At 43.9% G+C, this 25,028-nt stretch overlaps 1 protein-coding gene across 1 annotated transcript in view; it reads right to left on the reverse strand.

The window, feature by feature from the left end:
* The window catches only part of LOC126352307 (ubiquitin carboxyl-terminal hydrolase 34), a 538,206-nt gene that overhangs the window by 6,718 nt on the left and 506,460 nt on the right, over positions 1 to 25,028 (reverse strand). Inside the window, exon 53 of the transcript XR_007565188.1 lies at positions 12,479 to 12,600. The gene's annotated coding sequence lies outside the window, so the exon portion shown is untranslated. The remainder of the gene's footprint in view (positions 1 to 12,478; positions 12,601 to 25,028) is intronic.

A 25,028-nucleotide genomic window follows, 5' to 3' on the forward strand; every position in this document is an offset into this window, starting at 1 on the left:
CCCCTCGAACATTTATGGGACATAATCGAGAGGCAGTTCGTGCGCAAAATCTTGCACCGGCAACATTTTCGCAGCTATGGATGGCTAATGGTTCAATATTTCTGCAGGGAATTTCCAGAGACTTCTTGAGTCCATGCCACGTCGAGTTGCTGCACTAAGCCGGCCAAAAGGAGGTCCGACAAGATAGGAAGTATCCCATGATCTTTGTCACTTCAGGATATGCTTAGTGGTTGGTACGAAGGTCAAATCTGGCGCTCATTCTAGTATAAACATTTAGTACAATCTTCAATGAAATAAAAAGAAACAACGGCATTCACTAAAATATCCGTGTAATCACAGCCTGAGAGATGTAAATGTCACGACACACGTGTTACTCTTTAGCTGCAGTGAGTATTTGTCACAAGTCAAAAATGTGTGCAAGACTTGAGTTGGAACCCGGATTCCTGCCTTTAGCAGACAGTGCGATAAGTAATCGTAGCTCTCCTCACGCTGGAGGAACTAGTGGTAAGATGTAACTATGAGCACATAATTACATAAATCTCTATAAAAATCTAGTATGCAACCAAATAAACGGTAAAATATGGCACACCATAATGTATCTCATAGAAGAACGACTGCATACCTCGCTTGTTGCTGTTGTTGTTATTGTTGTAATGGTCTTCAGTTTGAAGTCTCGTTTGATGCAGGTCTCCACGCTGGTCTGTCCCGTGCAATGTGTTCGTCTCTACACAGTTACTGTAACCCACATCCATTTGAATCTGCTTACTGCAGTCAAGCACTGGTCTCCCTCTACGGTTTTAACCCTTCTCGCTTCCCATAATTCCCTCCAAACCAGAAGATTCCTTGATGCCTTGGAATGTCTTCTGTTACCTTCTCTCTGCTTCCATCGAAGTTGTGCTACACTTCTCGTTACTCCCCAGTCTTTTCAGGAATATCTACTTTTATAAGTAATCTTTAGCATTCTTCGTGTCTTAACGGTTCGTCGTCCATGTTTCATTCCCACAATCAAGCAACACTCCACACACATACCTTCACAAAAGATTACCGATTACTCCGCTTTATACCCGATTTTAACTAACGTCTCTTTCTTAGACGCTCTCGTCTCCTGTATACAGTCTGCATTGAGCATCGTGTCTTGTTCGGCTATCGTCAATTATTTTGCTGTTCAAGCCGGCCGTTGTGTGGCCACGCGGTTCTTGGCGCTTCAGTCCGGAACCGCACTGCTGCTACGGTCGCAGGTTCGAATCCTGCCTCGGGAATGGTTTGCTTTTGATGTCCTTAGGTTAATTAGTTTTAAGTATTTCTAAGTCTAGGGGACTGATGACCTCAGATGTTAAGTCCCATAGTGCTTAGAGCCATCTGAACAATCTTTTATTTTGCTGTTCATATACCAAAATTCATCTAACACTTTAAGTATATCATTTTCTAATCTAATTCCCTTAGAATCGCCTGCTTTAATTCGACTACAGTCCGTCAGTCTTTTTTTACACTTGTTGATATACATTTTATAACCTCTTTTTGAACCACTATCCACTCCATCGCTTGCCGTCTTTAACAGAGTTACAGTGTCATCGGCCAACCAAAGCTTTTTATTTGTTCTCGCTGAACTGAAATACCCTTTTCCAATTTCTCCTAGGTGTCGTTCACTGCCTGTTCAATGTACAGCCTGACAAACATAGGGGATAATATTCAGCCCTCTCTGAGCATCGTCGCACCTCCTGCTTCCCTTTCATGTCCTCACACTCTTTCGAAGGGACTTCGGAACGTAAGTCACGCACGTCGTCCCACACTAAGACTGTTGCGCAAGAGTGGCGCATTGTCAGAAGAGAGCACATGTTACGGGTTCCCTGCAGACACACTTCTGCAGTAATAGGCGTAGCGCAGTGCGGTAGTAAAACAGCGCAACAACTGGAAACGTACTCCGAAGTTGGATTACGCGCGATACTACGGTTCTTGTGAGTAAAACGTCTAAATCGCACACACATTCACCGTAAAATTCAGGCTGTGTGTGGACCAAATGCACAGTCGCACAGACGTGGGTGGTGCAAAGCGGGAAGGAAGGCCATTGATAACAGACGACAATGCCCAAACAACGTTTTCGGCAAGCTCAAAGAATATTAGGGCAGAAGGATTTTCCAATGATGAGGAAGTTCACATAGCGGTTCTCGAATGGCTCTGTGACCGAGGAGCACGTTTACGTCGTCGAACTGAACGATTGGTAGACCGCTACGACCGTTGTTACAAATACTTGATCACTGCGTTGATAAACAGTAACTGTGTATTGTGTCACTAGGAAGTTATTTGGCCTGCCATTATAATGTGTAACTTACTTTTCCAAGCCCCTCGTTTCTGTACAAGTTGTATTTCATACCTGCTACTTTCATAACTTCAATTTGTGTATTCCAGTCAACATTGTCAGAAGCTTTAATTAAATATATAAATGCTATAAAAATAGGTTTGGTTCTCTTTAGTCTACCATTTAAGGTAAGTCTGAGGGTCAGCAATGCCTCGCGTGTTCTAGCATTTCTCCGGGATCCAAACTAATCTTCTCCGAGGTCAGACTCTACCAGTCTTTCCATTCTTCAGTAAATAATCCTTGTTAGTATTTTGCAACCATAACTTATCAAAAGATGGTTCATTAATATTCGCAATTAATACTCAGATTTGTAGCATCTGTCTTGTTTAAAACTGAAATGACTACATTCTTCTTTACCCTGTCTCACCTTGTTTCTTGTATAGAACTATGACAAAGGTGGTCGTACAACCCTTGTCATAGGCGAACGTCGTCCACACCAAGTGCCTTGTCTCAACTTAGGTCTTTTAGTCCTCTTCAAATTTTTCTTACAGTAATTTGTCTCCCATTTCATCTTCATCTGCTTTTCATAATATTATCTTCGAGTTTGTTTCCATTGTATGCGCACGCTTGTCTTTAAACACTAAATAACAACATGGCACCTATGAACAACATTGCATCCAAAAGTTAGGCTGTACTTCGAATGCCGCCTTCGGACATAATGAGAGGATAAGTGAGCAACTCGACCTCAATTAGATGGAAACGACCTAAAAACCGCAGCGGCCAGGTTATTATCAAGTCTTCGCGTGCAAAAATGCTAAAAAAATCGTAATCATTTGTAAATCAGAAGCTGCGACCACAGGCGCTTCAAGAATGAAGACATAACTAGTGCTGTTAAGAGTAACGTCTAAATTTCTTACCACATGTAATCGGCATGTCGCGACCCGCCAGGTTAGCCTCGAGTGCCAATGCGCTGCTTCCTGGACTCGGGTAGGCGCTCCGACCCGGGATTGAATCCACCCGGCGGACTGACGACGAGGGCCGGTGTGCTGGCCAGCCTGGATGTGGTTTTTAGGCGGTTTTCCACATCCCACTAGGTGAATACCGGGCTGGTCCCCAAGTCCCGCCTCAGTCACACGACTCGCAATATAGGAAACACATTCGCACTCTTTCACGATTTACACTAGACACAGACAGCTGGGGTACACAATTCCGTCCCAGGGGTTATGGGGTGGCAGCAGGAAGGGCATCCGGCTACCCCTTAAAAATTAACCATACCAACTCTGTACTTAACCCTGCCGACCCTGCACACAATGCGGGACAAAGGCAGTAGCAAAAGAAGAGGAAGAGAAATTGGTATGTCGAGACACTATCCCATTACAAAATGTTCATTACTCATTAGTGGTATCAATAAATATAACTGTTTTTTGAAATTTATTGTAGACTCTCCTCTGATTATGTTGTTGACACAGATCACACTGTATTTCCTGCTACATGATGACTGCACAACACAATGAGAACATGTGCGAAAGTGTCGTTAATGTGCACTTAAATGAATAGAAGTCTGACTCGTAGTAATATAGAACTCTTCCGTCCATTCAGTCCTGATAACAGTTTAATTTTACAATAGAACTGAACACTTTGGAAGAAACTATGTAGATGGAAATAATTGATGTCGGAGACACTGTTCCCACATAAGAGACGCCATCTATTGCTCGCACACGCCGTTTGAATTCATAGGAATAACAAAAAGTCCTTGGGAGAAAGGAACTGGAGGACTGCGAATACTGCCGACTCAGTCCGAATCGGGCTGAACTGCATTTAGAGAAGGAAATATGGCTAGTGCCAAAATATTTTATATACTACGAATCAGTATCAACTTGGGGCGCTGAGAATCAGAAATTGGCGGAATTTGACTAGTATCTAACCGGGGCTCCGCCGTGCATTACGTACTAAACCTGTCGTGGATTCACTGCAGATTCTCGGGATATGCCTCCTATCACAGGGCAGCTTTGCATTGGTTGGGGCGTGATGTACAAGACATCAGAGGAGCCTATATGTCTAATAAAAGACACTACGAGCCTGGAGATTAGGTGAATGAGAGTCTGATTGGAGCACTAGAAGCACTATAAGGCGGATATACAGGGTGAAGAAAAATTCGCGCACTCAGACTTCGCGGCGCGATTCCTAACATACTAGCAATATAAAAATGTCGCTGACAAAATTTCGTCCTGCGCATATTTCCGGCAGTAAATGGACGTTAAAGATTTGCATTATGCAACATGGGAATCACATGTGTGGTGACTACCTCCGTCAGGAAATTGCAGTAGGGCTGTGTAGCTGGTGCAGCGCATGGCGTTAGGATTAACAAGCAGGAGGTCGAGGGTTTGATTCGGGGTGGAGGCATATTTGTTTTTATTTGCTAAATGTATTCTCCGTAGTATGGTATCTGGCGTCTTAATCGTCATACGGCGATTACAATTGGTCTTCTACAAAACATTTGGAGTTACGTACTGCGAACACAGAAATGGAAATATAATCGTTTCCGCTGGTGAGCTTTAGAATTGTTTCGCACCAATGCATCTACTAGATTACAAACTTTTTTTGTGTGCACCCTCCCCCCAATGGTCCCAACGATTGGTACCAACTATCATTCTTTCCATATTCAGGCCCATTACATTACGTTAGGGCCTTGCTTCACCAGTAGGTTAGCAACGTGCTTTGCAAATAATTTCGATTGGACCATGGGGGAGAGTACACAGAAAACAAATGGCTCTGAGCAATGAGGGACTCAACGTCTCAGGTCATCAGTCCCCCCTAACTTAGAACTACTTAAACCTAACTAACCTATGGACATCACACACATGCAGGCGCGACGCAGAATTCGAACCCGCGACCGTAGCGGTCGCGCGGTTGCAGACTGAAGCGCCTAGAACCGCTCGGCCACACTGGTCGGAACACAGAAAACAGATTTAGAATCTAGTACATGCAGTGGTGCGAAACAATTCGCGCCCACGACGTGCAAAAGTCTTCTTTGAAAGCTGACCAATGAGGATGATTGTACTTATATTTCTGTGTTCGTAGTACGTAACTGCCAATGCTTTGTAGAAGACCCACTGTAATCACTATATGACGATTATCACGCCACATACCGTATAATGCAGACTACTTTCAGCAAATTAAAACAAGTAAGCCTCGGCCAAGACTCGATCCCGCGACCTCCTGCATGCCAACCCAAAACGCTATCCATTGCAACAATTCCACAGCACTATTGCCGCTGACAGAAGCAGTTACTGTACAAGTGTTTCCAGATTGCCAATGTTTATCGTCCATTTACATCCCGAAATATGCGCGGGACGAAATTTTGTGAAAGACATTTCTGAATTGCCAGTAAGTGAGGAATCGCGCTGCGAAGTCCGAGTGCGTGGAATTTTCTTCACCCTGTACACCGCATGTTCCCAAGCATTCTGAACATGCTCAGTATGCGTAGTGGTGCCAGATCCAATTTGTAAAAAACAGGACATAGCAACTAGTGGTTTAAAATAATCGACGTGACAAGGACCTGAAAGACGGGAGGTAGAAAAAAAAATTACGTCAGTTTTCAGTCAGTAGATAAATATTTTTTGTAATATATAATGAACAAAGCTGGCATACTCGTACAATAGTACTCAAAAGTTTCGTTCTGTTCGTCGAAAGCACGAACTAGAGGGCAATAGCGCACTAGAGAGGCCACGGCCACGACCACGACCAACGGCTGGCCTTGGCCGCAGCAACTGCGACGAGGACTGCGGCTGGCCGGCAAGGCTGTCAGTCGGTTGCCGCGTCTCAGTCGCACGATGGAAGGGTTGCGTTGTTTGAGGGAGGAGACCAGAGAGCGAGGTCATCGGTATCATCGGATTAGGGGCGGATGGGGAAGGAAGTCGGCCGTGCCCTTTGAAAGGAACCATCCCGGCATTTGTCTGGAGCGATTTAGGGAAATCACGGAAAACCTAAATCAGGATGGCCTGACGCGGGATTGAACCGTCGTCCTCGCACGATGGAGATTACGGAGATAGCAACGGCTGTGTACCTCTGGCGTCGTCAGGCGAACAGAAAGAAGAAAAGATACTGGCTACACCCTATGTTGCAATCCTGCTCTACAAACGGAATGTTTGTTACTTTTTTTGTGAACTTCGTGAACACGAAGATAAAGTCTTCAATTTCACTATAATGTCTATAAAAACTTTTAATGAAATATTAAAGAAAATTGGAGACAGCATAAGACGTACAGAGGCAGCAATGCATAGAAAATGAAGAGAAACTGATAATCACACTAAGGTAAGTTTTATTAGAGAACATTTTTACCAATAACGAAATTGTTAATGGTACGTTATGTAGTAAGTAAAATTAACTTGACGATCCAGCGAAACATGTAGGTAGTGGTGATGTAACACGATTATCAATACTGTCGGTGGTTTGTGGTGGAGACTGTGCTGAATTATTATTCTGTGAAGAACTGGACTGCGTGGGATAGGTTTCCTGATAATATCATGTTCCATCACAAAATAACGAGGAAGATAGAGGCTGGTGTTGTGAGGAATATATGGCTGGTGATTGCGGACGGTGAAAAATGTAGCCTGGGTAATGTTCGTAGGAAGATGTGTTTCATGCGGTTGAGCTTCTTCAATAATACTTAAAATTCATCATTTACAGACAACTTCAGGTGCTGAGGTATTTCTTTCGAGTCGCTGTCCAGTTGCTACCTGGCTTCGGCAAATTTTTGGGCAACATCGATTAGTTGTCTTCCAATTTCGTCTGCTGCTTTTCTTTTCTTGCCGTGCAGCCTAGCCTGGTATGGTTCACTTGTAACTTCACTTTCTGCTGTGGCCTGATTGTCAACATTCTATGGTGACACGCTCCTATGTGTATGCGACGGTGGAGTGGTAATATTTAGAAATGATAGGAGCTGCAGAACCACTTTTACCGGTTAATCTTTGTTTTTCTCGGCTGTATGAATCTTTAATGTTACGCCGTTTCTTCTGTAACGATATACCTGTAAAAATGAAATATCTTAGCTTCCGATAAAGTCTATTTTTTGTAAACGTAAGCTACAAGTAGTGATATGTTAGATGAGTTTCCGCGTATCATATGTGGTATAAACTAATGGGACACACTTTAATTTAAAGAAAATTATTCGAACAATTCTATTTATTAGATTACCTGAGAAAAAATTTCAAGGCATTTAGTTTAGGAAAAGGTTGCGTTAAAAGTAACCTACCTAGCAAAAGTGTGAAATAATTTAGTAATTTCTTCCTTTCAGACCCCTGGCAACTGGAAATCCGTTCGTTGATTTGCATCACGCTTTCCGTCTTGTAGTGACAAGAATCAGAGAAATTTTAAGAAGAGTATGTTCACCAATCTGGATTATCTTAAAAGATGAATGTTTGTCAGATCCGACCAGAAACGACTGGCCGCAAATAGCAAGAGATTTTGAAACTAAGGCCTATTTCCCAAACTGTCTCGGCGCCCTTGATGGAAAGCACGTGCGACTGGTGAAACTAGCAAACAGTGCATCAATATTCAACTATAAGAAATATTTCTCTATTGTATTAATGGCTATTTGTGATGCAAACTATAAATTTGTAGCTGTAGATGTGGGATCATATGGCAAATGTGCCGACTCAACGATATTTCAACAATCAGTGTTCTATAAGCGAATACTGTCTAATAACTTGGACATTCCGGAAGACAGACGCATTTCAGACATAAACAAAACGCCAGTGCCTTATGTATTTGTAGCTGACGACGCATTTTCGCAGTCACAAAGAATTATGTATCCATATATAGGTCTGCGACCTGATAAAAAAAAAAAAAAGTATTCAACTATCGTCATTCACGAGCGAGACCTTTCGTAGAGTGCACGATAGTGATAATGGTAAATAAGTGGAGGATCTTTCACAGACCCCTAGATTCGGACCTTGATTTCGCCATAGACATTGTTAAGGCATGTTCTGTTCTACACAACCATGCACGGAAGAGTGCTGGTGTTCAATATTTAAATAACACTGTATTGATATCCTTCACTTCATGAGGATATTCCACAACGAATACGTGAGCGTGCATCCGGTTCACACTACAGAAGCGTTTTTGCCGATTACTTTGTACATGAAGGCGCTCTGCGATGGCACTTGGATTACATTCACTGAAGTCTGAATTACATTACATGTACATGTTGTTCAAAATATTCTTGAGGGACCATACTGCTGAGGTCATCAGTCCCTAGACTTACACACTACTTAAACTAAGTTAAACTAACTTATGCTAAGAGCAGCACACACACTCATGCCCGAGGGAGGACTCGAACCTCCAGCGGGAGGGGCCGCGCAGTCCGTGACATGGCGCCTAAAACCGCGCGGCCACTCCGCACGGCTACATGTTGTGTTAAGAAAGATAAATAAAAGTAATAGAACGTACACAGCGTGTTTTGTTCCCGCGGTGTTGCACATTCTCTGCCCCCGAACATCATAGTCACTTCCTCCCACATTCTCTTTTTCACATTTTTTTCAGCTTATTCTTCAGATGACAAGTCCCACAAAGCAGGCCTCTCCCTTACGATTATAATAAATTTCTCCGTATCAAAGTCCACGATGACAGAAAGATGCTTCTGCAGACACGCAGCAGCAAACAAACAATAAAATGTAAAATATCTCCAGAGCTGGACCCGCACCGACGGCTGGTTGCACACCGTGCCAGTGCCTGTTCGCGCTGCCCCCTTCAGCTGCGTGTTACTTGCGGCCGCAGCAGCACGCTGGCCCTAGTGAGGCTGGTCGCATGGCAAAGTGCTGGCCGCACGGGCCGATGGTCGCAGCCGGCGGCTGGTCGCAGCCGGCTCACTGCGCGGCACCTTTCCATGCAAACCTCGCCGCTGGCGACCAGCCCCAAGTCTGGACGTCGCCGTGGCCGCACTAGAGCGCTACGGCCCTTACGCTGGCCATAAAAATGTTTCCGACACGCTTCACAAGTTGATAATGTACTGACTGGTGCAACAGCGTCAATGATGGAGAAAGGAGGCAGAAATTCAAACATTGTTCAGTAAGCAGCGGCGTGGTGGTAATGACACAACAATGGAAGCCAGGCGTCTGCGAGTTTTTGGAAACGCACAGTTCCGGCATGCGCTGAGACGTCCTTCAGTTTTTCGGCTAATCGCAACCTCTTTGCATAGTGGTTACCGCTTGGAAACTCGTTTGCGAACTTTCATGTACTCCGCCAATTTTTAACTCGGTACACATTAAATTTTTAACTGCAAGCAGTTCCCGGAACTCGGGAGATTTGGTGTCCCGCGTGAGGCTTACGCGGAACGTATGGTGACACCACTAAACATTAGGACATCAGCGAAAATTGGAATAACTAGCTACACTAAAACTGCGGGGTATCAACCGGGCTGAGGGTATAGTATACCTACTAACAGCTCATTGCCCGTGTCCAAATGTCTCCATCGAGTGAGATGTAGTGACACACCAATCTATCAATGTGGAGAAGAGGGTTCCGCTGATCACGTTCTTCTCACCTGCGCCCGTTTCTATGTAGTAAGAGAAAGCACTTGCAGTACTGGCCATTAAAATTGCTACACCACGAAGATGACGTGCTACAGACGCGAAATTTAACCGACAGGAAGAAGATGCTGTGACATGCAAATGATTAGCTTTTCAGAGCATTCACATAAGGTTGGCGCCGGTGGCGACACATACAACTTGCTGACATGAGGAAAGTTTCCAACCGATTTCTCATACACAAACAGCAGTTGACCAGCGTTGTGCCTGGTGAAACGTTGTTGTGATGCCTCGTTTAAGTAGGAGAAATGCGTACCATCACGTTTCCGATTTTGATAAAGAGCGGATTGTAGCCTATCGCGATTGCCGTTTATCGTATCACGGCATTGCTGCTCTCGTTGGTCGAGATCCAATGACTGTTAGCAGAATATGGAATCGGTGCGTTCAGGAGGGTAATACGAAACGCCGTGCTGGATCCCAACGGCCTCGTATCACTAGCAGTCGAGAACTCAGGCATCTTAACCGCATGGCTGTAACGGATCGTGCAGCCACGTCTCGATCCCTGAGTCAACAGATGGGGACGTGTGCACGACGACATCCATCTGCACGAACAGTTCGACGACGTTTGCAGCAGCATGGACTATCAGGATGGACTATCAGCTCAGAGTCCATGGCTGCGGTTACCCTTGACGCTGCATCACAGACAGGATCGTTGCGATGGTATACTCAACGACGAACTTCGGTGCACGAATGGCAAAACGTCATTTTTTCGGATGAATCCAGGTTCTGTTTACAGAATCATGATGTTCGCATCCGTGTTTGGCGACATCGTGGTGAACGCACATTGGAAGCGTGTATTCGTCATCGCTATACTGGCGTATCACCCAGGGTGATGGTATGGGGTGCCATTGGTTACACGTCTCGGTCACCTCTTGTTCTCTTTTAACAGTGGACGTTACATTTCAGATGTGTTACGATCCGTGGCTCTATCCTTCATTCGATCCCTGCGAATCCCTACATTTCAGCAGGATAATGCACGACCTCATGTTGCAGGTCCTGTACAGGCCTTTCTGGATACAGAAATTGATCTACTGCTGCCCTGGCCACCACTTTCTCCAGATCTCTCACCAATTGAAAACGTCTGGTCAATGGTGGGCGACCAATTGGCTCGTCACAATACGCCAGTCACTACTCTTGATTAACTGTGGTATCGTGTTGAAGCTGCATGGGCATCTGTACCTGGACACGCCATGCAAGCTCTGTTTGACTCAATGCCCAGGTGTATCAAGGCCGTTATTACCGCCAGAAGTGATTGTTCTGGGTAGTGATTTCTCGGGATCTATGTACCCAAATTGCGTGAAAATGTAACCATATGTCAGTTCTAGTATAATATATTTGTCCAATGAATACCCGTTTATCATCTGCATTTCGTCTTGATGTAGCAATTTTAATGGCCAGTAGTGCAGATTGTGATATGCAAACGATTGTAAAAGACGAAAAATTATGGCTACAGTTAATTTAATTGCACGTGAAAAAAAGTAACTCCTGAGCTTTCAATCCTTAAGATCAAGCGGATTCTCTGAGTATCTAACTTCGCGTCACTAGATCAGAAGAACAACATGAAAGAAGAAGAACAAGTGTAGTAGAAAATAATGAAGTGCAGTTGCCATCCACATGGGTATGCGTAGAACTGCCGAAGCACGCACTAACTGGTGGAGGCTGTGTAGAATGATGTACTAATAATAGACACATACATAGGTGTAGTAGAAGTTAGTCGGCAAATCTCCAGCTCTTCCGATGCAGCTAGTAGCATCTTTAGTTCAAATGGCTTTATGCACTATGGGACTTAACATCTGAGGTCATCAGTCCCCTAGAACTTAGAACTACTTAAACCTAACTAACCTAAGAACATCACACACATCCATGCCCGAGGCACGATTCGAACCTGTGACCATAGCAGCAGTGCGCTTCGGGATTGAAGCGCCTAGCATCTTTAGTAATTTAAGCCGAAAGTTAGTCAATTAAGACTTTAATTATATTCCTTTTACTTTATATTCTTTTATTTAATTTCATGTTCAGCATTTTGACTTGTTTATTCATTATATATTAACAATGGCTGCTAATAATGCACCTTATATTTCAAAACTATAATTCTCATGTAAAGCATGGTTGCCGGCCGCTGTGGCCGGAAACCGAGCGACTGCTACGGTCGCAGGTTCGAATCCTGTCTCGGGCATGGATGTATGTGATGTCCTTAGGTTAGTTAGGCTTAAGTAGTTCGAAGTTTTAGGGTACTAATAACCTCAGATGTTAAGTCCCATAGTGCTCAGAGCCATTTGAACCATTGTTTGTTATCGAACACGTATGTTAGAAGTTTGAGATAACAGGTTCCAAATTTATGGCAGTAAATTGAATCGAGTGGCGCCGCGAACTGCTTGCGGGGAAGAGGACAAACGAGTGAAAAAACGTTCCTGTCGTCTGAGTCGAGAGAAAAAAGGATTGGAGGAATACCGGCCGAGTCGGACACAAACTGCGTGAGGCGAAGAAAACATGCGAGTAACGATACGCTTCGGGCAATACCGAGACGGCACTTGGAGTGCAAGTGAAGGATACACACACGATATCGAGCAGCTCTGGACGCGGCGACTGGACTCACCTGACGGCGGTCAGCGGCTGCGCCGGCGCCAACGCCAGCTTGGGCGGCGAGGTCCCGTCACGCGGTCATGTGGGCTGCCGCCTGCACCTCCGCAGCCGCGCCCTCTGCTCCCGGGACGCACCCTGCAAACACAGCACGGCCGCCTTCAGGCTTTTGGAGCATGCCGCACGTTCCGCACATGCACTGCATGACTTGTCAATCAATGCACTCTCTCCGATTGAAAAGCGTATTTCCAAAGCGACTCTTCTCCGAGAAATGAAAGTTTTCAGCAAACACAGATTTTAAACAATCTGCTTAATTTTCCTCCCTGGTGCTTACTTTTGACACACGGTAGCATTTTATGTTCTAAATACGGACATAATTGGAAGAAAAATCCTGGTCCTTAGCTGTTGGAGTCATTTAGGACTGAATTTTTCTGCACATATCCACTAGAAACAAGTGAAATTTTAATCCGTTTAGTGAAAAAATCAAATACCATTTACCATCATCTGAAGCACCCTTTAAATTACTGGATTTGAGAAAAAATATTAATACTGGGTTGCGTTGTCCCGTAAGTTTAATAAACACAGTAGATAAACTTAACAGAGAATTTAGTCATGGATAATACATTAGCTTGAATTTTAAAACTTTTTATCAGATGATTTGTTGAAAATAGGTGTTGTTGAATCTTTTTTAAAGCTGATTCTATAAATAACTACCGTTTTCGTCTATCACGTCGGGCTTTTACACAAAATAAGAAATAATATTTTGACGATTTTCACTTCTGAGCCGACAAATATATTCAACACCATTTCACACAAGGTGAGCTTTTAATCAAAACACATTTAAAAAATGAAATACATTTACAAAATACTCCTCAGAACTCTTCAAATTTGTTTCGTGACTACAAGAAGTCAACAGTGTTCTATAATATTTTATAATTTCTCTTCTCTGACCTTGTAGTTCCTTGTATATGATGACTGTCCCTCTTCAACATCCGGAGTAGCCGGCCGAAACAGCTGCTGTCCAGTGCTGCTCGTACCTCCTCTTAATATCTCGGTGAAAACGTTCACTCTGCTCTTCAACATAATGTCCCAAATTTCCGCGAAGTTGTCGATATGTGGGTGTAGAAAGTGGACTTTCACACCACTCATTTACCAACCCATCTTCATGGAATTTTGCAACTTTTTTCAACAATGGCCTTGTAATTAGGATCTTTCTTATTCCATAGAAAGCTCTCAGTAACTGATCGGAAGGCGGTCATGTACATTTTTCTCTTTTCTTCATTATCTTCTCAGAATCTTCATCTTTCATTAACTTCGTTATTTCAGGATCAAAAAAGAATTCCAGCTTTCAATTTGTATCAAGCGGTGAAGGACAATTTCATGGAAAGGTACTTGATGAAGGATCCATCCTGTGGGAGAGTCTTTGCAAATTATTCATCAAGCCCAGTTTTATTTGTACAGGTGGAAGCAAGACTTTTTTTGTTCTACAAGCGGTTCGTGCAGAGTATTTTAAGTTAAAGGCACAAAATTTCTGCTCTGGCCAAACTCTCACACTCCAGTGTGTCTGCCTTGTCCGACTGTCCGATTCGTATAGAAAGCACGGCATTTTTGTGGTTTGTATTCCGATAACTTTGAAATCACCGAAGATAAGCTAATTGTGTTCCTCATATTGGATACTTGTTACGAGTATCTTCATGTTGTCAGACGTCGCTTTCATTTGAACGAATTGGCCACAAGAATGGCCCCATACATGTTTCCATTATGCAGTAACATGCCTTCGAGCTCCTCGTTGACGAATCTAGAAAAGTTTCTACTGTGTAGGATCACGTTCAATGCCACAGAAGTGCATTAACTCGTTTATGTTACAGCATTTAACGAAGGACTCGTTCTGTGAGAATAAATAAACGAATTCTTTCTGTTATGTCTGTACCGTGAGTAATGTGTTGCTGGTTCCAGACGATTCATACTTTTATAACCGGGAGCCAAGCGGTTCCGCAGATTCCTTAAGTAAATTCAAATCTCGTACTAGAGGATAAGTTCACTCTGAGAGGACAGTTATGGAGTAAAGTCGCATTCAGACTGGTGGACATTACTATCGTCTTCGGTAATTGCATCAACTTAATTTTCTGCTACATTCTCTTCAACAGCTGTAGGAAGAAGAGCAATCAGATCTTCATGTGCAAACTGGCCTAATGGCTGAAACTCAATTCTTGGAAACACAATTTGTCTCTTATTTTTCGAACTGCACCCGTGAACATTAACTAAGCAGAGCTAACGGTCATTAAGGTGATTTTTAGGCTCCCTCCACGCCATTAGAATCACAAATGGCATACATATTTTCTTTCCTTTTGTCCACAATCTTAATATTTCCATACAATAGCGGCAAACTGTCTCTGGCGCCCACCCCTCGTGCTGGCCACCAAGTTTCATTTTAAAATAAGCATGGTAAGCTTTGAACACAAAATCTGTTTAGCCACTGTATAATTCCCAAAACGTAACAGAAAGTATTTAAGTTCTTCGAACATTTGCGTGTTGGTTCTTCACACACTTGCGTGTTGACATCGTAGTAACTACCAACAACAGACGAAGTGTTTAATAAATACTGTCTTAAATGTACAGAATAATCACAATATAGCACTGGTAATCCAAGCCTGTGAGCAAGCGACACTTTCAGCGTCACACAACAACAACTAGCATCAACAGGTGTAACAACCTAAAGATATACAGGGCTGTAGTGAGAAATACGCATAGCCTATCGGTACAGCAATATATCTTTGAAGCCATATTGCAGCAAAACTGTCCGAGATAGGAAAAAAACGGAAATCAGATTTGAAATCAGCGTGAAAAGTTGAGGTAGTATCACATATTGGTCTTCAGTTATCTGATACCATGCATACTAGTGCAATACACACATCAAAGAAAGTTTTGCATCACTCCGGTTCCCAGAACTCCTCAATACAGAAGTTGACTGTGGATATTGTATCACAGACCCAGTCCCTTTGACTGTTCAGAGATGTCAGTCACTAAACCCGCCCGGGGGTCCGACAGCCGATCAGTTCCAATCGTTCCACCAGGAAGGAGGTACACGGCTCGTGTTGTCTGTAGTTCAACCAAGCCTAGACGGTCAATACCGCGGTTCGATCGTGTCCGCATTGTTAATATGTGCCAGGAAGGGCCCTCAACAAGGGAAGTGTCCATACGTCTCGGAGTGAACCAAAGCGATGTTGTTCGGACGTGGAGGAGATACAGAGAGACAGGAACTATCGATGACATGCCTCGCTTAGGACGCCCAAGGGCTACTATTGCAGTGGATGACGGCTACCTACGGATTATGGCTCGGAGGAACCCTGACAGCAACGCCACCATGTCGAATAATACTTTTCGTGCAGCCACAGAACGTCGTGTTACGACTCAAACTGTGCGTAATAGGATTGGATGATGCTCAACTCCACTCCCGACTTCCATGGCGAGGTCCATCTTTGCAACCAAGACACCATGCAGCACGATACAGATTGGCCCAGCAACATGCCGAATGGACCGCTCAGGATTAGCATCACGTTCTCTTAACCGATGAGTGTCGCATATACGTTCTCTTAACCGATGAGTTTCGCATACGCCTTCACGTAGGCGACCCGGTCAGGCTGAATGCCTTAGACCCACTGTCCAGCGAGTGCATCAAGGTGGAGGTTCCCTGCTGTTTTGGGGCTGCATTATGTGGGGCCGACGTACGCCGCTGGTGGTCATGGAAGGCGCCGTAACGGCTGTACGATACGTGAAAGCCATCCTCCGACCGATAGTGCAACCATATCGGCAGCATATTGACGAGGCATTCGTCTTCGTGGACGACAATTCGCACCCCCATCGTGCATATCTTCTGAATGACTTCCTTCAGGATAACGACATCGCTCGACTAGAGAGGCCAGCAGGTTCTCCAGACATGAACTCTATCCAACGTGCCTGGGATAGATTGAAAAGGGCTGTTTATGGACGACGTGACCCACCTACCACTCTGGGGGATCTACACCGAATCGCCGTTGAGTAGTGGGACAACCTGGACCAACAGTGCCTTGATGAACTTGTGTATCGTATACCACGACGGATACAGGCATGCATCAATACAAGAAGACGTGCTACTAGGTATTAGAGGTACAAGTATGTACAGCAATCTGGACCACCACCTTTGAAGGTCTCGCTGTATGGCGGTACAACATGCAATGAGTGATTTTCATGAGCAGTAAAAAGGACGGAAATGATGTTTATGTTGATCTCTACTCCAATTTATTGTACAGGTTCCGGAACTCTCGGAACCGAGGTGATGCAATTTTTTTTAAGTGTGTATATTCTCCTTCACTATTTACAACAGTCTATCAACCCGAGGTAACTTTTCGATTCCGCGACTGTAGAAATCACATAGTGTTGTGGCGAAGAATTCGTCAAGCCATGTTCGGAGCGCATTTTCATTTGGAAGGGGGATTCCTTGAAGTTTATTCGACAGAGAGCAGAAAAGGTGAAAAATCTGAGGGCGCAAGATCAGGTGAATACGGTCGATGCAGAATGACTTCCTAATGAAACTCCAGTATTGCATTTTTGTCAGTCTAGCACGATGCAGGCGTTGTCTTGGAGTAGCATAATTTCACCCAGTTTCCTTGGTCGTTGTTCATGGATAGCGTCTGCAAGACGTCTCAGTTGTTGGCCAGTGATGGAAACGCCTCGGGGAAGCAATTCATAGTCCACTCCATCGTCGCTTTCCCACCAGTTACACAACATTACGTATTGTGGATGAGCGCAGATCTTTGTACTGGGTGCTGCTGCTCTGTTTGGCCTCAACCATTCCTTCCTTTCCCTTATGTAAGCATACAGACACAATTTCTCGCCACCAGTATACAGGATAGGAATGGTTGGTTTTGTTCAGGAGCTAGTTGATGACGACCACGCAGAGATGCACAAATAGCCACTCGCAGATATTTTTTATTTCGGATTAGAGCGCGCAGTACCGATAACTTGACTTTTGAACCTTCCCCATTGCACTGAAATGTGGCATGATAGTGGAATGATCACAGTTCATCATATTTACCAATTCTCGAGTACACTGATGTGGATCATTGTGGATTAATGCGTTTAAACCATCGTCATCAAATCCCAGGGATCTTCCTTAAAGCGGAGAGTCACTAATGTCAAAACGGTCGTCCTTAGGATGAGAAAACCGTTTTCTTGCCATGCTCTGTCCAGTGGCATTATCCCCATACATGGTGCAAATGTTTCTGGCTGCATCAGTTGCTGTCCTTCTTCTTTTGTACTCAAACAGAACATGTCGAAAATATTCCGATTTCTCCACTTCGCATTCCATTTTCTACCGTCCACAGCTCCGCCCACTACCTCCAAAAGACAAAATGACAATACGTAAATTAAAACAACAAAGAACAAATAAAAATCAAACTCGATAAATATTCGTATAGCAACAGGACTACCAACATGCAAAACGAAAATGCCACAAACTTATGCACCAATCTAATACTAGGCTGAAAATATTTGAAGAAAATCAGCAACACTCGAAGAAAGAATTAATTTTCAGGTAACAACATTCACTTGGACTGTAAAATAGTAGCAATTATCCCTAATTTACTTAAAATTGATTTATAGCAGCAAATGTTTCTTGTTTAATGCTTCTTCCCAGTGCCTCGTCACCTGGAAGAGATGACCACTTTTTGCCTAGATTTAAAATTGTAGGCTTACCATAATGATATTTTTTGCAAGAGACCGAATTCGAGCTCACGCGGATCAATCTGAGGTATTTCTATAGGCTGTGCAGATATGAGAAACTTTCGAAATAAACACAGAAAGGAGATATGTCACTTCGGAAAAGACATAAATTTTTCTGGACCATTTTCAACACCATAAATGCAAACCGAAAAAAAACACAAGTTGCACGACGCAAAAACATGTAGACATCGTTCTGGAACTAAAATCTGAATACAGGACTGAAACTGAGGTACTTCACTATGAAAATAAGCTTTTCAGTTTACGATGCTATTACTTTTAACTGTTGCGGCTACGCAGCCTAATACACTTGTGCATCCTGCATATTTAATTGCTATGTACTCCAAAAACTATTATTTTTAACAAACGTTTCAATATGCTAGACTGTAGTGTAAGTAGGATAACTGGCGTCAGGGAAGGTTTCGACTTAGTGCTCCTTCCCCTTCCCCCGCCGGCATCTCAAATTTCTTTATTTATTTAGAGTGAGGCTAGCATCACACCAAATAAAATAAAAAATTCTTCCGCAACAATACATGTACACTGAAGAGCTTAAGAAACTGGTGCACCTGCCTAATACAGCGTAGGGCCCCCGCGAGCAGCTCGCAGAAACGCCCCCGCGAGCAGCTCGCAGAAACGCCGCAACACTACGTGGCATGGACTCAACTAATATCTGAAGTAGTGCTGGAGGGTATTGACACCATGAATCCTGCAGTGCTGTCCATAAATCCGTAAGAGTACGAGGGAGCGGTGATCTCTTCTGAACAGCAAGTTGCAAGGCCCAGATATGCTCAATAACGTTCATGTCTTGGGAGTTTGGTGGCCATCGGAAGTGTTTAAACTGAGAAGAGAGTTCCTGAAGCCACTCTGCAGCAATTCTGGACGTACGCGGTGTCGCATGTCCTGCTGGAATTGCCCAAGTTCGTCGGAATGAACAATGGACATGAACAGATGCAGGTGATCGGACAGGATGCTTACGCACGTGTCACCTGGCAGAGCCGTATCTAGACGTATCAGGGATCTCATATCATTCCAACTGTACACGCCCCACACCACAGAGCCTCCACCCTTCTAACATGGAGGGTCCATGGAATCATGCCGTTGTATCCATATCCTTTCAAGTCCATCCGCTCGATACAATTTGAAACTACACTCGTCTGACCAGGCACATGTTCACAGTCATCAACAGTCCAATTTCAGTGCTGACGCGTCCAGGCGAAGTGTAAAGCTTTGTGTCGTGTAGTCATCAAGGGCGCACGAGTGAGCCTTCGGTTCCGAATGCCCATATCGAGGGTGTTTCGTCGAATGTTTCGACACTGGTTGATGACCCAGCATTGAAATCTGTAGTAATTTGCGGAAGGGTTGCATTTCTGTCACGTTGAACGGTTCTCTTCAGTTGTCGTCGGTAGGATCTTTTTCTGGCCGCAGCGATGTCGGGAATTTGATGTTTTACCGGATTCGTGATATTCGCGGTACACTCGTGAAACGATCTTACGGGAAAACCCCCACTTCATCACACCTCTGAAATGCTGTGTCCCACCACTCATGCGCCGTCTATAACACCACGTTCAAACTCACTTAAATTTTGATAGGCGGCTGGAGTGGCCGGGCGGTTGTAGGCGCTTCAGTCTGGAACCGCGCGACCGCTACGGTCGCAGGTTCGGATCCTGCCTCTGGCATAGTTGTGTGTGATGTCCTTAGGTTAGTTAGGTTTAAGTAGCTCTAAGTTCTAGGGGACTGATGACCTCAGAAGTTAAGTCCCATAGCTCTCAGAGCCTTTTGAACCATTTTTAAAATCTTTATAACCTGCCATTGTAGCAGCAGTAACCGATCTAACAATTGGGCCAGACACTTGTCTTATATTGGCGTTGCCGATCGTAGGGCCGTATTTTGCTAGCCTACATATCCCTGTATTTGAATACGTTTGCTCGTAGTAGTTTCTTTGGGGCATCAGTGTATTTAACAAATAGAAAAAATCATACTTAGAAGTTAAGTAAACATACGTTATTTACAAGGCAGAGAATGTCACAGAAATATATCCAGCTGCTGAATATACACAATTCTGGATAACTCAGAATATTGTGACATCATAATTTCTTGTCTCCCTCTCTGTCTCTTTCTCTCTCAACGTCTCTTCTCCCTCCCTCTCCACCTTCCCCCTTGAAATGAAACATCTGAAGGACCTCGCAAAACTACAATCAAAGATGAATAATACCAGGAAGTTCACAACATGGTATCGAACGATCTATGACGATTAGTGTACGAAACAGTTGATGCCACAGCACATCAGAAAGAACGTTTATCACATCGAATTAAGCGTGAGATTGGTCTGCACAATACGTGTGCAGCATTTACTGAATATTGATCCCAAGCGAACGCTTGAACGATTTGTCAGTAATGTTTGGAATATTTTCAAAACAACCTAACTTACTGATTATTTGCCATGGTTTACCGGTGTACATGAGACACGAGTCCGCGAAGGCACGCCATATACGAAACGGAAATAAGAGGCAGTGCGTGGAAGTCGGTGGCACTGCACAAAAAAGACTATGACGAGTTCATTTGCCACTTCAGTGTTTTCTGAGATGCCAGAGGAGATTTTTGATTATGCGGGAGAGGGTAAAATAAAAATTGGAGGATAACACGAAAGTTAACGTGTTATTACGAATTCCAGCATATCCACCAGATCTTGCATCTTCCTACTTCCACTTCATCTCACCTCTAAAGAAATTTGTGATTAAAAACATTATGAAGATGATCAGTCGCATTTCTCAGACCTTCAAGAATCTAATGTCACAGACTGGAAAACTATCCGACCAAGTGCAGTGCCACAAAAGAGCGCTACGCTACACAAAATAAAACGAGTATCTGCATGTTGACGTATCATTGCCAGGCTAACGAAGCTTTTCCTTGTTCTAGAACAGAGATATAACTAGACAAGAGTTCTTTCATTTGCAAGTGGTGTGTTACGTCTCAGCGTATCAGGGAACTCCCGATATCGTGATGTTAAGTCCGACCAATCTATTGCATTTTAACAGTGTAGGATTAGATGAATATTTTGGCTGTAACCGAAGTATGTGCATTTCGCGGATTACACTACACTCACTTGCAAATGGCTACACAGCCGAAACTAAGCAGTGATGGAGAATCCAAAATAAAACGATATTTTAATCCAAATAACGACAGCCAAAGCGGCAGATTATTGTTTTTAAGAAAATTAGCCTGGTCCTGAAGTCGGTGTTCATCAGATCACGCTGGAACCATTTTATTCAACACCTGAACATTCGCAGATATGGTCCAATCAGTAAAAATCACTCACTGAACGGAGCATTAGAGCTGTTAAGGTATCGCTATCCCATACAGCAAACAAAGAGATGGGCATATTTCGTAGCTTAACTGTGGTCGCGGTGGTATCGCTGATCAGCAAAGTAGTATAGTCGTATTATTAGAAGCACCGTAGATGTCAGAGAAGATAGAATGTTATGAATTACAGTTCACATCTTTCAATGGAAAATACTTGTGTACTGTTAGAGTTTCGGAATGGCGCGGACACAAAAGAGTTCTCAAAAAGGACGCATCGTCTAAATACTGTGTCCGGGAACTGCTTTCTTTACTAGGCCAGAACCAAACAATCGCCTTCTTTCACTTCTATAAATCCGGTTCAAACCACTAAGCGAACGCTGACCGCCTTCCACTGATACACGCCACTGTCCTATGTACCTGTGGACAGACCTGGGGAGAATGTCGATAACTTCAGCTATCATCCAAACGCTACTGATACCTGTCTGGACAGATGCCATGACATGTTTCCCTAAGCACTCGATAAATGTTCAAAGTCAACATTAATGGCTATCGTAGCTTAAGCTCAATTAAATTCCAATGTTTCCTAAAATCACAACACTTGCTTGGCTCATAGGCAAAAGTTATGCCAGCTAGCTTCCATCATAATATGGATGGCATTCGCTTAAGTGGAAAAGAGACGAGAAAATGCTCTGTCACTCGTGTGATGAAGGGAAACTAATTGCCTGTTTTGAGTCGTAGCCTGACACTAACAGGCAGGGCCACAGCCACCAACCGCATAACATGCGGAAATAGAAACTGATACGATGTCAGTGGTCGAAAATGCCGCAGAGAGCGAACGTTGCGACTGCGAGTAATGTTAATCCAAATCAGTACCGATGAACAAAGCCAGAATCCTCTTACACAAGAACAAACAATCAGAGTGCCAAGTAAAATTGCAGGTCCACAAAAGCGAAGTGACAGTTGCACTCGAGGATCAGACTAACGGTTTCAATGACGATGTTCGAATTGCCAATACAATTTTGTTTGTGGTTACTGCAAGCTCCTGATTATCCGGGTGCGAATTATCCATTAAAAACTTTACAGTGGATTAAAAACAGTCTTGAAGTAATAAAATATTTATTTGTAACGGCAATTAGTTTCGGTCACAATGTAACCTTCTTCAGACCATCATGGCATAAATCATCCGAAGATGGTAAGATTCTGTCCAAAACTGGTTACCACTACTTATAAATATTTTGTTACGGTCAAGACTGTTTTGGTTCTAGGCGCGCAGTCCGGAACCGTGCGACTGCTACGGTCGCAGGTTCGAATCCTGCCTCGAGCATGGATGTGTGTGATATCAAAAATGGTTCAAATGGCTCTGAGCACTATGGGACTCAACTGCTGTGGTCATTAGTCCCCTAGAACTTAGAACTACTTAAACCTAACTATCCTAAGGACATCACACACATCCATGCCCGAGGCAGGATTCGAACCTGCGACCGTAGCAGTCTCACGGTTCCGGACTGCGCGCCTAGAACCGCGAGACCACCGCGGCCGGCTGTGTGTGATATCATTAGGTTAGTTAGGTTTAAGTAGTTCTAAGTTCTAGGGGACTAATGACACAAGCAGTTGAGTCCCATAGTGCTCAGAGCCATTTGAACCATCAATACTGTTTTAACCTTTTTTAAGGTATTTCAGCTAACCGCTGATTTTCTCCAAGATAAATATTCTCAAAAATTACTGATTAAAAAAAATGAAAAACGAAACCTGAAGTATTCTGTTATTAGAATGGTTATTTTCTCTTAGGATATACAATTATGCTTGTGACTCATGTTTTGCCACCGGTAGACGATGAGGATCCCATTCCGCACCATGATAATTGGGAGCTCGTGTATGTATAAATGATCTAGTGTGTTCCCCAGCAGACAAAAAAAGCCATTATCTCGTGCACCGAGGCACTGAAATGTGTTGCTTGTTATTTCAGTACGCAGGAAAAAAATCGTTTCATTCTGCTGATATTTTGACTATTCGGAAACTGAGAACAGCTGTGAGGGAAATAATGAATGAAAAACAAAAAAAGAAGAAAACGATGATTGTTTCTCGAAAGTGAACTGGAAGTAAGTGATAAGGAAAACAGCGAGTTTTAAGTGCAGTTTTGTAAATAAGTAGCCGGTTTGCGGCGAGAATAGCGTACGTAATTCAGTAAGCTTTCATATGTGATGTACCAGATTTTGTAAGTATAGTAAATAGCAGCACCCGATAAAAAACGTGTTTTTTGAATTATCAGTGTTTGTCGGTTATTAGTGCAGTCTCGCGTCCGCATTAACTCGGATAAAGGGATAGATTGTTTCTGTATCTAGAAAGAACCACGACCTCTGTATACGTGACGAGTGGTGGCGTCCTCTATGCTCTCTATATAAATGGGACCTCCACGGCGTAGCAGCCAGTCGTTGACTCACATTGAAAGATGTTGCCCGCACTTGGCAACGAAACGTCAGGAGGAAGCATTTCTACTGTTCGACCCACAGACTCCTAGCCAGTAAGTTTTAATTAATGACCTTCAGAAAAGACTTACTAACACATAAATTTACATTTGATGCGAACAAATGTCTCTTTTTGAGAAATGCTTTTCTTGCTATTGTCAGCTTCATTATAAATCACCTCTTCTTCGGCTCTTGCCAGTTATTTTTCTGCCGAAACAACAAAACTCATCTAGGACATTTAGTGTCTTATAACCTTATCTCTCAAGAGCGTTTAATAAGTAATGCACCACTTTTTTCTCGCTCAATTTCAGTTGAAAAATGCGGAATTTGTCGTGGGACATCGTCTAATATTCCCGCCACAGCCCATATTGTTTCATGAAGTTCCAATAGGTGGCGGGGGCTGTAGGTAGTCTTCAAAATGGCGTCTGTAACGGAGGTGCGTTCCAAGCAGAGAATGTCATTGAATATCTTTAAGCGGAACATCAAAGTATCGTACATATTCATAAGCGTTTGCAGAGTGGCGACCAAAACCTAGCAATGAACAAAAGCACGGTGAGTCGTCGGGCGTCTGTCAACATCGCGCAAACCTGTCCGGTCTCCCAAGTGCCGTCGGCCGCATTCAGCTGTAACTCCTGCAATGTTGGAACGTACCGATCCTCCTCACTATCTCTGATGGTGGCCATCCTCTAATCTCCCGAAGACATCTCCCGAATCGCTGCCTTCCTCCACTGGACCTTGTCCGACGCCGTTGCCACCCATATCCCTACCAAAGCCATCAACCCTCACCGCCCAGCCCTGCCCCCACAGGTCGTCCTTCTCCTTCGTGAACCCCGTCGCCTCTAGCGATCCTTCCTCCGCACTCGTGACCGGGACACACTCTCCCGCCACCGACAATTTCAACGACACATCCGCAACTTGCTTACTGCGAAGAAACGCCGTGCCTGGCGACAGACATGCACACAATGCTCCCAGTAAACTCTTCCAAGTATTGGTCTGCTTCCCACCGCCTTACCCCGCAGTACCCTCTCCTCCTTGATGACCACC

The sequence above is a fragment of the Schistocerca gregaria genome, chromosome 1 (genome assembly GCF_023897955.1).
Source record: "Schistocerca gregaria isolate iqSchGreg1 chromosome 1, iqSchGreg1.2, whole genome shotgun sequence".
NCBI lineage: Eukaryota > Metazoa > Arthropoda > Insecta > Orthoptera > Acrididae > Schistocerca > Schistocerca gregaria.